General features: G+C 33.7%; 1 protein-coding gene across 25 annotated transcripts in view; it reads left to right on the plus strand.

Moving 5' to 3' along the window:
• Positions 1-15,649, plus strand: part of LOC145283523 (transcription factor collier-like) — a 581,603-nt gene that overhangs the window by 285,977 nt on the left and 279,977 nt on the right. The window lies entirely within an intron of this gene.

The following is a 15,649-nucleotide window of genomic DNA, read 5'->3' on the forward strand; positions in this document are numbered from 1 at the left end:
TCAATCTAGAGCGATTTCTTTTTTAGGGGGGGTGCAGATATTCCCCATATTAAGAACTGACCTTGTGTCTAACTTTGCCCCTTGTAGTGAGGCATATAAATGAGAACTTTGCACACATCAAAAATCACCGTGAAGTAAAAAGCAACGCATGTGAAAACCAGAGAGCGTATCGGCTGAAATGCAGTGGGAAAAACTGTATAGGAAGGGTGACAAGAGGCGAGAAGAAAAACTGTGCATAATGGATTCTTAATGTTATTGTTTGAAAGCTGTGTTTATTAGAGGTTGGGGGTCGATTATAAGGAACAAACGGGCGTAGATCACGTGTCGTTTTCACCAGTAAGTGCTGAAATGATTTGATGGCCACAACAGTTTCTCTGATCGAAAAATCATCAATAAATAATAAGAGGGAACGGTGGTTTGACGGGGTTGAAATGATCGATCATGGCAGACGCACTTACAGGAGATACCAAACATTTTAGGCCATTTTTTTAATTCATTTAAGTTTCTCCTTAATTCTTTCTTACTTGTCCATCCTCTCACTAATTCTCTGACTCTTTTTTTTTTTTTTTCACTCTCTTCATTTTACTATTTTCTCTTTTCCATCTCTTTCTCTTATTTCTTTCTTTTTCTCTCTACTTCTTGTTCTCCACTATCTTTTATTTTCTTCTTCCACTCGCATTCTCTTTCTCTCTTTCTATCCCTATCTCTGACTCTCTTTCAAGCTATCTCTTTTTAACTCTCTTTTAAGCTCTCTCCTCTCTCTCTCTTTTAACTCTTTCTTTCTTTCTAATTTTCCTCTTTTTTAAACTCTCCCTTTGTTTCTCTCTTTTTCAGCTCTTTTTTTCTCTTTGTTTAGAGCCCTCTGTCTAGCTCCCTAGCCCCCTCTTTTCTACTTCCCCCTTTTTTTGTACTTTTCTCTTTTTGTACCTCCCCATTTTTCTAAGCTAACTCTCTCTTTGCTAACTTCGCTCTTTCTGTTTTTGTCTAAGGTCACTCCCTTTCTTTTTCTTAGCTCGCTTCCTCTTCCTTTCTTAGCTCGCTTCCTCTTTCTTCATTGGCTCACTTCCTCTCCCATTTCAAAGCCCCCTCTCTCTCTCTTCCTTTCTAAGCTCGCTCATTCTTGCCTTGTGAGTTTCTTTCTTTCTCTCTCTTTCTCTCTCTTTCTCTCTTTATCTCTCTCTATCTCTTTCTCTATCTACCTCTCCCTTTCTCTCTTCTATCTCTTTCTCTCTCTATCTCTCTTTCTCTCTCTCTCTATCTCTTTTTCTCTCTCTATCTCTTTTTCTCTCTCTATCTCTTTTTCTCTCTCGATCTCTTTTTCTCTCTCTCGATCTCTTTTTCTCTCTCTCGATCTCTTTTTCTCTCTCTCGATCTTTTTCTCTCTCTCGATCTCTTTCTCTCTCTCTATCTCTTTCTCTCTCTCTATCTCTTTCTCTCTCTCTATCTCTTTCTCTCTTTCTCTCTCTATCTCTTTCTCTCTCTATCTCTTTCTCTCTCTATCTCTTTCTCTCTCTATCTCTTTCTCTCTCTATCTCTTTCTCTTTATATCTCTTTCTCTAACTCTTTCTCTCTATATCTCTTTCTCTTTATATCTTTTTCTCTTTATATCTCTTTCTCTTTATATCTCTTTCTCTTTATATCTCTTTCTCTAACTCTTTCTCTTTATATCTCTATCTCTTTATATCTCTTTCTCTTTATATCTCTTTCTCTTTATATCTCTTTCTCTTTATATCTCTTTCTCTCTCTATCTCTTTCTCTCTCTATCTCTTTCTCTCTATATCTCTTTCTCTTACTCTTTCTCTCTATATCTCTTTCTCTAATTCTTTCCCTCTCTAACTCTTTCCCTCTCTAACTCTTTCCCTCTCTAACTCTTTCCCTCTCTAACTCTTTCCCTCTCTAACTCTTTCCCTCTCTAACTCTTTTCCTCTCTAACTCTTTCTCTCTCTCTCTCTTTCTCTCTCTTTCTCTCGACCCCTGTTCCACTCCGTGTCCGACTAACCTCAAACCTATTTTCATTTCAATCTAACTCTTCCATAATTTATTTCATTCACATTTTCAATTTCTCTCCTCGTCAAATTCCATCTTTTCACATTCTCCTCTTTATTTCATCACATTCTGTCTTTCTTCATCTTTAACGGCATTTTCCATCTTCTTTTGTTTTTCTCATCATCCTCTTTTTCTAATCTTCTCGTCTCGTCTCTACATCTCATACGCTTCCTTCTAACATTTTTTTAACTCAACTCTTTCAATTATTATTCCCTCTTTCAACACCCCTTTATCTTTTTTTTTTCTTATATTTTTTCTATGGTTTTCATCCGTAAAATGTATAAGAAAACTCCAAGGATTTTCCAGCAAATCAAAGTAAAGGTTAAAAACAAGAGGACATTGGTTTTAATGTCACACTGGCGTACCCTGCCCCCATCCTCGTACCTCGCTTCTCAAAATCGTCCGGTGACAATCTTGGCAGCCCATGTCGAGCCTCCATCACAAAGTCGTTCACTTTTTAAATAATTAAACGATTCTGACGGCGTTTGCTTATTAATTGATGGCATCGAATAATGCATATTTAATGGACATGAGGAACATCGTCCAAATAGAACTGCTTCCTCTTCGCCCTCATTCACAATAGGCATCATCCGCCCATCAACCGAATCGGCTCAGACACACAAAGTTGGTCGATTCTCGTATTTCTATTGTTTCTTCCTGTTTTCATATTGTCGTCCTCGTCAAACATTAGTAATAAAAAAAATCACTTCCGCCCGCCATGTTTGTCACGGTATCCAAAATGGCGTCGTGAAATCGAAGCGTAAAAAATATAACGTAGTTGTTTTTACGATTTCTATTTTTAATATGGAAAACGGATGGCAATGCTTAACCAGAGAAACGAATCCAATAGCCAAGTATTAAATCTAAGGAAATAGAAAACAAGTATTTTGAATAGTATCAAATTCTTACATTTTTCTTTTGTTATCCGGTGTTGGCCGGTGGGTGCCCAGCAGAGTTGGATTGTTACCATGGCTACATGTCAACTTCGGTTGGAGTTTATATTTATTGAAACTGAGTTTGAATTATATTTTTACCATAAGCACATTTTCGGAGCTCGTCATCTAATTCAAAGATGCATCCATAAAAGCTTTGCTATTTCTGGTCTGATGGATGCCTGAATCATGGCAAGATTTGATTATTTAAGAGAACGACTAAACAAAAATTTACCAACAAAAATAGCTGTTCTGTAATCAGTATTGAATTCTACAGATTGTTACTTCTTGGAAAGAAACTCTGCTCATGGACGTTTCCTTTTGCTATATGTACACATAGAAAGAAAGAAAAACTACAATGATTGTAGATGGACGAGTTTTTGCTGTGAATGTTTAACAGTGTCACAGAGCGATTACACGTGTATGTCAGTTGTATACAAATGATCAAGCTGTGTACGAGGTGACGTCTCGGCAAGGAAGATTACGTTAGATAGAGGACAAGAGAGAGATAGAGAGAGAGAGACGTGTTAACCTATTAAGGACTACGTTACAACAGGAGAGAACAAGAGATGCAAGCTCAGTCGAGCGCCTACGATTAAAATAACGATAGAGAAAAGAATGTCTTGCAATATTCAGTAGCTGAGGAAGATGATGGATGGAAACGAAGAGAAAATGTACAACTAAAATATATGGATCCGATACTCTATTTTACGGAAACCATCATGCAACATTTTCGTCTGGTCAAAAATTTGTTATGTTATCAATGATATAACTTCAGGGATACTGCATACAATATGAAGATTTAAGACCTAAATAAGATTTTGGTACATCCTTACATTGTCATGTTTACTGCATGTAACTAGACTTTTAACTTCGTTAAAAACGGGAAAAAGTTATAGCCCGTTTATTTATAGTTTTTTATGTCAAATTGATGGTTAAATATATTTTTAGCAATAATATCAATCCCTGTTAATGCTTAGCTGTGCATCGAATGAATACCATAATAGTTAGTGCGTTGCAACTTATCGTGACATAGGTCCATATAAAATTTTAGCCAGATCGGCACAAGTTTCCGAGAAAAAAGTAGATCGAACGGACAGACAGGCTACGATAAATCTGATATAAATAGGACTGGAATATACTATTTTTTATTGATCTATTTGTGTTTTTAATTTTTTTTATTTTATTTATTTTTTTGTAAAATAAAAACGTATGTTAAATTCAGTTCCTATTGAATCGTTTACAATATACAAAACTTTTCAACGTTAAGGAATAAAAAAAAATGTTGATCTGCCACAAAATATTGTCTTCCTAATTTGTGAGAATTTTACTGATTAAAAAAAAAACGAATTCATTTCTGCGAATGAAGTCTTCCACGTTAGTCATCGCCCGTTGGTTGTCGACTAGATTACCGTACACGAGTATTGTCCGCTGTTACTAGCAGAAAGCGATCCATTTCTCAATAATGTATTCATTCGTCGGGATGCAAATTTGAAAACCGCACGATGAACGCAAGCATGTGATACATGGGGCATTGAATTCGTCCTCTGAACGCCTTATTAGCACAAAAGGAAAGGCTAATTTACTGGAAGCTACTGATTAAAAAAAAGAAAGAAAGAAGACGATAAATTTAAGATTACTTCATCAAAGAAGACAACAAAAAACATCGGGAATTTTATAGTCCATCGGGAATACTAGCGGAGTTTGTGTCAAAGAGTTCAATACGTGGGACACGAGCAGATAACTCTAAATCAATTTGAATTAACTAATATACAATGTGTCTTTCGTATATTTTTTAAAATTATTTTTTTATTAAAACATTATATTGTGCTATATATGTGTGTATATTTGAAGTTTGTGTTGGTATGTTTTCGTCAGTTAATAGCGTAGATATGAATTAAATTTGTGATTTTTTTTTTGTAATTAGAAAACCCTAACCTTTTATATACTTGTTATACAGGGAGTCCAAAAAGTCACTCAAGAGTTTTGAACTTAAATAGATTCTTTATTTTTTTATATCTTTTTGTAATTGTTACACACCCAGACTAAGACATTGGCAATTTTTTTCCATACAAAATTTAAACAATCTTTATTAATGAAAAGTAATGTTTTTTAAATGTTGCCCATTTTCAGCTTCGCATATTCGTGCTCTTTCCAAAACATTACCATGATAGATTGCAGAATCTGTGGCTTGTGATTTAACTCGCTTATTTCGTTCCTGGTGTTTTCCTTCAATTGTTGCGGGGTACGGGGCTTGACGTTATGAGGTCTCTCAGCTGGCGGGACGACATAAGGGAGCCAAATTGCAATCCAGACATTCTGCAATCTGCTATGAATGTTTTGAAAAAGAACAAATATGCGAAGCTGAAAATGGACAACATTTAAAAGAGTTTATTGTTCACAAAGATTGTTTGAATTTTGCATTTTTTTAAAGAATTTCCTAATGTCTTAATCAGATTGTGTTAAAATTACAGAAAGATATCATCAAAAATAAAGAATCCATTTAAGTTAAAAATGTGTTGATGGTGATATCTGAATTGACATAAGTGGTAAATTTTAATCTCAAACTGGGGAATTTAATCTCTATATGGGAAAGGTGTTTGGTTGAGAAATATTGGTTTTCTATCCTATATATCTATTTTCATCATATATATATAATATATATATATATGTCCGTAAAGTCTGATATCAAATACTACTGTGTTCAGACTTTGGCGTAAGATCACTAAAAAATAACAAAGAGTTCTACATTTTTGTCGTTTTCTTTTTTTTTTTCTTTTTTTTTTTGCATGAATAAAGCTGGTAAAAATAAATGGATATCATTAAGAGTCATATAATTCATTAAAAAAAAAGAACTTATCCGAGATATAATTGGGATGTTACAGGAGAGAAGAGAGAAGTATTTTTTAGTCTCATGAGACTGCTTTAGTTTTTACGGTACCATATTTAATCTATCAAAATTCATGCTACACAGAATTTTCCGCGTTTCATCTAATATATATATATTTATATATATATATATAATTTTGTGTAGCATGAATGCGATAACTTATTAACCCTACTCACGTATTGAGCACGGTTGAAGTTGATACTGAAAATCAATACACAAAATGTATTTATAGAAATGCTTGTAGAATAAATGGTTCCATTTAAAATTTCGTGCAGATTCCCGACTTTGACAAAAAGATTCCGGAGTTTAACTAGATACACCATTGTTACATTTACTGAATTATTGTGAACAGTAATCCGATTAATCCGAATAATACGAAAACTGGCTTTACTTTATATATTAGAAGATGAAAGATTCCCGATCTTAGGCTCATTTGTATTAAGCTGATTTGACAATTCTACTTTGGTAACTAAGCACTTAGCAGCAACATGAATGGACAAAACATTGTTGTTTTATGTGTAAACGTTTAGATGAATAAAAAGGTCGAGAAAAAAAAAAACTAGAGAAACTGATTCGCGTATAGCTATCAATCACCATGGCAACAAAATAATGAATTACTGGTAAATAGAAAAGAAAAAGATGAAGAAAAAATGCATCACATTTCTCTCTCTCTCTCTCTCTCTCTCTCTCTCTCTCTCTCTCTCTCTCTCTCTCATTTTGATGTTAAGATGTGCAAGCCAAACAGTTAATATAGAAGATAGCAAACAATCACCTCGCCAATCATTTGAATAATGGCGACTTTATTATGTACACAAAACTCGATATAAAAATTGACATGAGGAAATAATGATACCTCTTACTTTTAGAATAAAGAAAAAACTAACATTGTTTTAAAAATAATTGTACGTATACGTGTTCATATACAGCTGTGTGTATGTGTGTGCACATATACAGCTATATGCCTATGCGTGCACGTGCACCTGTGTGAGAATGTATTAATGTGTGTGCAGGTGTGTACATATACGTATACACATATATATATATATATATATATATATATATATATATGCTGCAGTTAAGCTATACAGAATCTTCCGTGTTTTATCCCCATAGGGACTCGCCAGGCCTCATGGAAATAAAACGCGGAAAATTATCTGTAGTTTGATACCCTTATATATATTTTCATAACTTTCTACCCAGCTCTATTCTCCGATTGAGCACTCTTGATTTAAATACTGAAAATCGATACATTAAATATTATATACGTTTAAAATTTATGTGGATACATTAAAGAATATATATACATATATGAGTGTGCACATGTCTGTGTGTGTGTGTGTGTGCATGTCTCATAGATGCCTGTAAATATGTATGCACATGTATGTGTGCGTTACCATAGTAATTAGTTAGCCGATAGTTCTCAGTATCACAGGAGTAAGAGCAATGATAAATCACTTGCTTTTATACATCGTTTTGTTAAGCGACCTGCTGATGTGTGCAAACACACGTGTGTGAGAAACGGATAGTCAGTTAGTACAATTGTGTGCTCTGTCAGGATATCGAATCGCTCAAATGGATGTGGTTTTTGAGTGTGACGCAACAAAATATGACAGATTTCAGTGAATATAACTAATATATATATATATGTAAGTTATCGGTACCATCGGTTTTAAACCTGATAATAGGGAACCGTTTTTGATATCCATATCAAGCTCTCTTCAGCCGATACTCATCTGCTTTATAACTGAAATTGAAAACATACGCATGCATTACAAGATCTCATGCAAATCTCGTTCTTTTAAATAACCGTCAAATTCAAATAATAAAAATTAAAAAATTGTAGATTATTTTGGACGCAAGAAAAACAAAAGAAAAAAAGAAAAGACATTGTATATGCTTAAATTTTTTTCTGTTATATTTTTCTAATATATTTGAACTAGTTATCGCGTCAATTACGAAAAAAAAAATTTTATCAAACTATTAATTTTAAATCTAATGATTTAAAAACTTTACTGGTCTTAATTTTATATATATAAATGAACCTGAAAATATTATCTTAAATAAAACAAAGCTACCAAGATAGAAAAACTCTACACGGTTAAGAGGAGCAATTTATAGATTAAAAAGATGGGGAATAAAAGTTACATAAAACTTTATTGTATCATCAGAATTATAAAGACAGCAATTAGCTTCGAAATGACATGGTCTAAAGTGTTTTTGTTTCACTTATTTACGTCCTTACTGATGATTTAATAAAGTTCTATGTAACTTTCATTCCTCACCTTTTTATTTTAATTTAGGATCTTTTATAGAGGCGGCGAACTTAAAATTAAAAATAAATCACAGAAAAATATTTTTATTACATAAATATGTGGTTTATTACTAAGATTACGTTTTTGCATACAATTGCCGCTGCGACTCACGCGAATGTGATGTAATCTAGAGGTCAAATTGTCACAAAATCTACGCATGAAATTAGGCTGTATTTCGACAATAGCGCGTCGCATATTGTTTTCTAAGTGGTCTATTATGTCTGGTGTTTTTGAGTAAAAATGGGCCTTTATATACACCCTTAAGAATATAATCTAAATATGTTGAATTCACGAAAGACGCGTCCATTTTACATTTGTTTAATTCGTGAAAATTATTCGTTTATCTCGGTAAATTGATCGTATCGCGCGCTGTGCGACATGTGGTTTTCCCTTACTTAAACCACATGATGACTATCCAAACCAAGCTGAACTTAAAGTAGCCGATGTTTAGCAAATTCGCAAATAGAGAAAATAGTAGACAATTTAACGTTCGCTGCCTCTAAAAACATATCTGCATATTTGCAAACTCAATAATTAATGAAGTTATATTCAATATTAGCAAGAGACAATACCCACCTCTTGTCTTAGTCGAGGTATGGTTTTTAACCCTTTAAAAACAAAGTTCATGCCTCGACTGATTGTATAATATATATATATATGTGTGTGTGTATCTGTGTTTGTGACATATAGACCTCCATTTGGTATTTAGATTACATAAAAGTCTCTATTTTCTAGTTTATTGATTTTTTTTCTTTGGTCGATAGTTTGTTTTTATTTTCCACGGAGTTTTCTTTTAAATATCCCGTGTTGCTAACTGTCTATCCCATTAAACTCGCCCACCCAGGACTTTTCTATTTACCCGCACCATTCACCAGATTTAAACACCGGACTATTTTTTCTGGCATCCGGTATTGTCTGCTTCGATCGCTGGTCGGCCTTGTGCTCTCAATTCTCCTCTAATGGACGTTTCATAAAAGATGAATGGCTCGCTGATCATGTTAATAACGATAATCTCCATTAATCGGTGGCCCCTTCCGCATTTTACACAGCCGTAATTAGACAAGATGGTGACGGGGGGAGGTGCCGCGGTAAAAGCGGATGAAGACATCGCTTATAATGCAATCCTAAGTGTATACGTTCCGTTTACAAACAACAAAACAAATGTGAAAAAAAAGGAAAACCTTACCTAAGTAGTAGTGATTTAAAAAAAAACAAAAAAAAAAAAAAAAAAAAAAAAACGTACAATTAAGCTATTATAAAAGATCCCATTGCTTTTAAAACCCCCGACCTGGTCTTTCTCCGGGAGAACCGCATCCGATTCCCTTTCAACCATCCCCATCCCTGATGACTTTACTGATGCACTTCGGCAAGCAAGGATGCTTTCTTTTATATTGTTCAATCCCCCTCGGTTGCATTACCTTTTGATTGTACTGGTCAATAAAGAGGAAGTGTTTGACAGGATTTACCTCGTTGGAGCAATTCCGGTTTAACTTCGAGCGACACGGGCGTGCGCAAAACGGGTTTCCGGTCTGGGCGGAAGTTGTAATTGCTGAGTAAGATGTGCTGATTCCGGATCCAGGATATCGGTTTAGCTATTTGTTGCAAAAGGTGTTCCACTCCGTCGATCATCACGCCTCAACACTTGTTACGCTTAAGCGCGATTTATTTTTAAATACAATCTCTTCTTTGTTGTTTTTATTTTCTTTTTTCGCTATTATTTATTCTCCACAACGTACGCACTCGTATATTAGTTGAACCATGATTTTATTTTTAAATATCTTCACGTATTAATTTTGAAGACGAAATATATAGACTTGCTCGTATTATAATTCCTATATTTTTATGTAATGATTCTGTGACGTAACGGATAAAGTATTTGATAAAAAGTCACTTGTATGTTACAATCTTTTGAATGTTGAAAGTTTTAATCCTCAGAGTTTTAATCTTTAAAATATAATTTCGAATTATTTAAGATTACTACCCAGTCATGGCTGACAGAACGCAAGTATACTACTCCTGAAAAAAAAAGTCTTGAGTTCGACAGAATACACCTGAAGAAGGTTGGAGATCGACCGAAACGTTGCGAAAATAACACTGAAAATGAGAATAATAGTCGGAATAATCAATTTAATGAGATTCTACTAGTTTTCCTGTGTTGCAGCATATGAACCATTTTGGTTGATTTAATGCAGAAACAAACTATTGTAAATGATTATTTATCTAATAATATATCAACACAAGTATTTTATCAAGATTTGTGAAAGATTGGAGTCGTATGTATTTCGTAACAGCATTAGTGACTACTTGAACTCGATATCTGCGAGATGTTTCGAACTCAAACCCACTTAGCAGAGTGCAATACGCCATGTAAGGAGACAGGCAGAAGTTATTTACATACACGTACAGTGTGAATGTTTATTCAAGGACACTTTAAACTTGGACATGGAAGGCATCGTTACAACTTCCGGTGCTTGTTTAAAATTAGGTTACAGCAGTAACTTTTTAATATGCCCTTTTGAGCTGAAACAGTATTATTTACGTAATTGTCAACTCGAAAATACTGGTATATCCAAAAATTACGAAATTTGATGGAGTAGATCATCTGCTATTAAGTTTAATGCATAGATATTGCGGTAAGAATCGACGGCCGCTATTAATGACGTGCGAACTTAGAAAAGCAAGGGAGATAATTCACTTTTCTCTGTTTTCGGTTATATCTTGACTATTAGTATAAAGAAAACAACGAAATATACAATCTTTCGTACAAATTATTTTTACATAAAAAATTATCTAGTTCATCAAATTTTGTAATTTTGGGATATATTGCTATTTTCGACATTACAATTACGTAAGTAATACTGTTTTATTTGTTTGGTTAAGAGGACATATTTAACTGTAGTTTAATCGTAAACCCAACTCCGTCTGGCAGATTGTTCCACAGAGCAGAAACACATTCGGTGTTTGTCTTAATAATAAATGCTGTCTCTTTAAGGGCTGTTATCTTTACCCTGCTACAGTTTGATTTTTCAGTTAGTACTGTATTAGATTGTTTTCATTAGACGAATTGTTGCTATCACAATCGGTAGGATATGTCTTTCATAGACAGTGTTGGTTTTAACTACTTCTTGAGATCCTGATATTTAGCTATCATTTCGCGTCCGACTCTATTGATGCCACATTCATTTGAGGCGATTATTACTTCCGCCATTTTCTACAAAATTATAGTGATTAATGATTAATTGTTAACGAGACCCCGTTTGGGAAGGCAAGGGAGTTAATCCTGTTTCACATGGTTTTTATTTTAGTTTCCACTTTAATGTTTACGTATTGAATTTAAAAGGATGGATAGAATCTTAAAAAGATCTCTCAGTTGAAATACATAAATAGATTTCCATCATTCCAATAATTATAGGAGCAACGGGACTCATGAAAAAGAACTCCAGAAAACTACCTGGCAAATATATCTGCATGAACCAAGTGCAAGAGGTACAAACAATTGCACTTCAAGGGAAAGAATAATTCAAAAATCTCGGTTGGAATGTCTGAAATAGCAGGTGAATTCTGGCCTCTGGCAGGATGGCCCATCACCAGCTAGACGAAATTATAAGAATATAAGCAACACCTTTGATTTGAATGTTTTCACATAGAATTTATACACAAAGAAACATGGAAGCATTCGAATGCAACTTGTAGACTATTTACCGATTCTTTAAAAGAAAAAGGGAAAATTATCTTCGGTCGATAAAGAGAATCTTGTTTACCTCGTTATGCTGAGCATTATCGGGTACATGGTGTCTACAATCGGGTTTGCTTTACAAGAGCATAATGAATCGTTTGAAAGGCCAGTGATCTGTTGTAAGGCTATCAATACGCAGTCAGATCTTATCGCCTTCCGTTCAATGGCCTTAATCGATGTCAAAACGCCATTGCGATTTCACTCGCCTTTTTTCAATCAATTTAGATCACCCCCAAGTTTTGCTTTCCTTCTCTCTCTCTCTCTCTCTCTCTCTCTCTCTCTCTCTCTCTCTCTCTCTCTCTCTCTCTATTTTCTTATCAATTGTGCTTTCTTTTTAGTTCTCTGTTGTCTTAATTCTTTTCTATCTCTTTTAATTTGCTTCTCTTTTTCATACTATCGCGTTCGTTTTTTTCTTTCTTCGAATACTTTTCTGTTCGTTTTCCTTTTATTTTTTTCTCTCGCTTTTATCACTGCTCTCTGCTTCCCTTCTATCTTTACTGTCTTTTTATATAGCCCTTTTTATCCCTCTTTCTTTCTCCCTCTCTCTCTCTCGCTCTCTCTCTCTCTCTCTCTCTATATATATATATATATATATATATATATATATATGATTAGTTTTTTTTTTGGAAAAAGAATTCCAGCAGAGTGCTCAATTAAAAGGAAAATCCAAATTTTAAGAGCGTACTTATATTTTTTGTACAGAAAGTTGTTAGTTGAGACAGGTCATTGGTACCGTCGGTTTCAAGCCCGATAATAAGGCCCGTTTAAGGTATCCTTATCAAGCTCTCTTCAGCCAATAGACGAATATTGGCTGAAGAGAGCTTGATAAGGATACCTTAAACGGGCCTTATTATCGGGCTTGAAACCGACGGTACCAATGACCTGTCTCAACTAACAACTTTCTGTACAAAATATATATATATATATATATATAAAAAGAAAGATTTCTGGATTTTAATCTCTCTCTCTTAAACACCTTTCATCTCTTCCGCTTCTTTATCTTTTCTCACTCTCTCTATCGTTTCTCTCTCAATATATTTCTCCTCTCTCTAATCTTCTCTTTTTTCTCTCTCTAACTTTTCTCTCTATTTGTTTTCTCACTTTCTCTATGACTTCTCTCTCAATATTTTTCTCTGTATATGTCCTTTCTCTCTCTCTCTTTCTATCTTTTGTCTCTCTTTATTGTTCTTTTTTATTCTCTCCTTAATATTTTCACCAACAACAAATTAAAGATTACTGATAAGGGGTCAGCACTTAACACAATTTACTCTTTCATCATCATCATCATCATCATCATCATTTACTATTCCACTCTACTATAATCGATTCAATCTCTTTGAAAAGGCATATTTTTGTCTTCTATGTTTTTTAGTTGTTTCAAAAGAATACAGAAAAAAACACCGTCTATGAATATTTACAGGATTTAAAATTCGAAATCGTCTTTTCTTGTTTTTGTTTTTAATAATCGTCGTGATATGTGTTCTCTGATTCTTTGAAAATAAATGTTCTTATTAATTCTATTGAGTCATATTTTTTCAGTTCTCTTTCTTTCTTCTTGAACTTTCTCTCCCTCCCTCTCTCTCTCTCTCTCTCTCTCTCTCTCTCTCCTCTCGGTGTTTCTTTCCTTGGAATTCGTTCTTAATAAACGGATAACGCCAACATAAAATTTGTCGGCGATTTTTTTGTTTATATAAGCCAGTTCTCGACGTATTTGATTTGCCTATTAAAACAATAACTTTCTGCTTCGTATCCGTATACATCAGTTCGTCTACCCTTTAATCTTATTATAAATGAGCTTTTGTGTGTGTGTGTGTGTGTGTGTGTGTGTGTGTGTGTGTGTGTGTGTGTGTGTGTGTGTAACTGAAATTGTTATATTCTCTGATTAAGTTTTTATCTGAAACCTTGAGAATTGCTTTATTTTCATACCAGTTATCTTCCTTCGGTGTTAATTGAATTGACCCCTTAGACCCTTATTATGATGTAGATAATCAAAAAATTATTTATTGTTAATTTTAGTTTGAAAGGATAATGGTATGATTGTCTTTAAACTGGAAAAATAATGAAGTCAGTAGTTAAACTACCACTAAGAATTTTTGCATTTCATAAATGATTATTATCCATAGTGTTTTATTATTTTTCATAGTGTTTAAAAAAAAGTGTGCTCATCAAAACAACGAAATCCTTTACTCTCTGAGAGACTGTATGCAAGCAATGGACGGGTGCAATCTGGAGGTAGCTGACATCTACCCAAATACTGAATTAATACGTACAATGCGTGTTTGAATCAATTCCTACTTTATTTATGCCGTTATATATATATATATATATATATATATATATATATATATGTGTGTGTGTGTGTGTGTGTGTGTGTGTGTGTGTGTGTGTGTGTGTGTGTGTGTGTGTGTGTGTATTGATATTATTACTAAAAATAATTGGGAATATTTGGGGGCATCAGAATTGGCATTGGAAAAATTTAGATGCACTAATCATCGGAAAAGCCAGTGTAATTTTGAATATTTAGTCAGTGTTAAAGAATCCTCATGTCAGGTTGTCCTGTCAACTTTCTGTACAGAGAGACCTTAGGCACTCGAGGATAGCATCTAGTAATACATTCAAGTTTTCTCTTCGTATGTTTGCTTGTGAGTTTGTACAGAGAATTGAATCAAGTTATTTTTTTTTTAATTTGGGAAATTTTGTGAATTCTTTTTAATTTTTACCTTTTTATGTTTATTACATTATTATTATTATTAGTTAGTGTACGTCTCTAGGTATTATTTTAGTTTGGAGAAATTCTTGTAATTTTTACAAAAAGCGCAATCATATATATATATATATATATATATATATATATATATATATATATATATATATATATATATATATACACACATCATGGTACCATTGTATGAAAGGAACTTTGTGTGTGAGTTTGTTCCCCAGGGTCATAGAAACGGCCAATTATTATTATTTTTTTTTTCATTTTACAGAAAAGTACTTGACGTGTATAGGAGTGTTCTTATTAAAGTTTTGTATCGTAATGCGGCCGATAAGAATCGAACAAATCTGATTAAAGAAGGAAGTCTAATTTTGACAAAAGTTAACGCTTTTATACAACCTAACATCACAAGTACATGTAAGAAGTTTTATCACCACACAAGCAGAAAGACCCCGCTTATAAAAACAAGTGTAAATTCTTTCATGAGACGGCATCGCGTTCAAAAGTAATGGTTATGTTTAGAGCACAATTGAACCATGACACTTGACTTTTGCGTTTTAAACTTAAAGTGAAACCATTATTTGCAAATATTTTTTTATAAAATTAACAGTAGTTTCTCTACAGCACAAAGTAGACTACAATGTATTGTTAACTAGGTTACTACGGGAAGCATGTGAAGTTTTCTTCTGGTACAATGCGGTAGAAAGGGTCTCTAACTACAGCATGCAATCAATCAATCGATACGATTAAAAAATAGGGGATTTCCATGGCAATAAACGTATCTCCCTACAAGTGTGTGTGTGTGTGTATTTATATATATATATATATAGAGAGAGAGAGAGATACAAATGTATACGGTCGCAATAGTGGACATACTAATGTTTTGGATAGATGGTTAAAGCCAGAATTCCTCGTCAGGCAACTTAAAAAGTTTGTCTTCCACAGAAGAAAACCAGTTCTTAAGACTTCAAATTTTTCTTCTGTGGAAGACAAACCATTTTCTAAACCGCCTGA

The sequence above is a fragment of the Euprymna scolopes genome, chromosome 8, assembly GCF_053919585.1.
Source record: "Euprymna scolopes isolate OS-2025 chromosome 8, ASM5391958v1, whole genome shotgun sequence".
Classification (NCBI taxonomy): Eukaryota; Metazoa; Mollusca; class Cephalopoda; order Sepiida; family Sepiolidae; genus Euprymna; species Euprymna scolopes.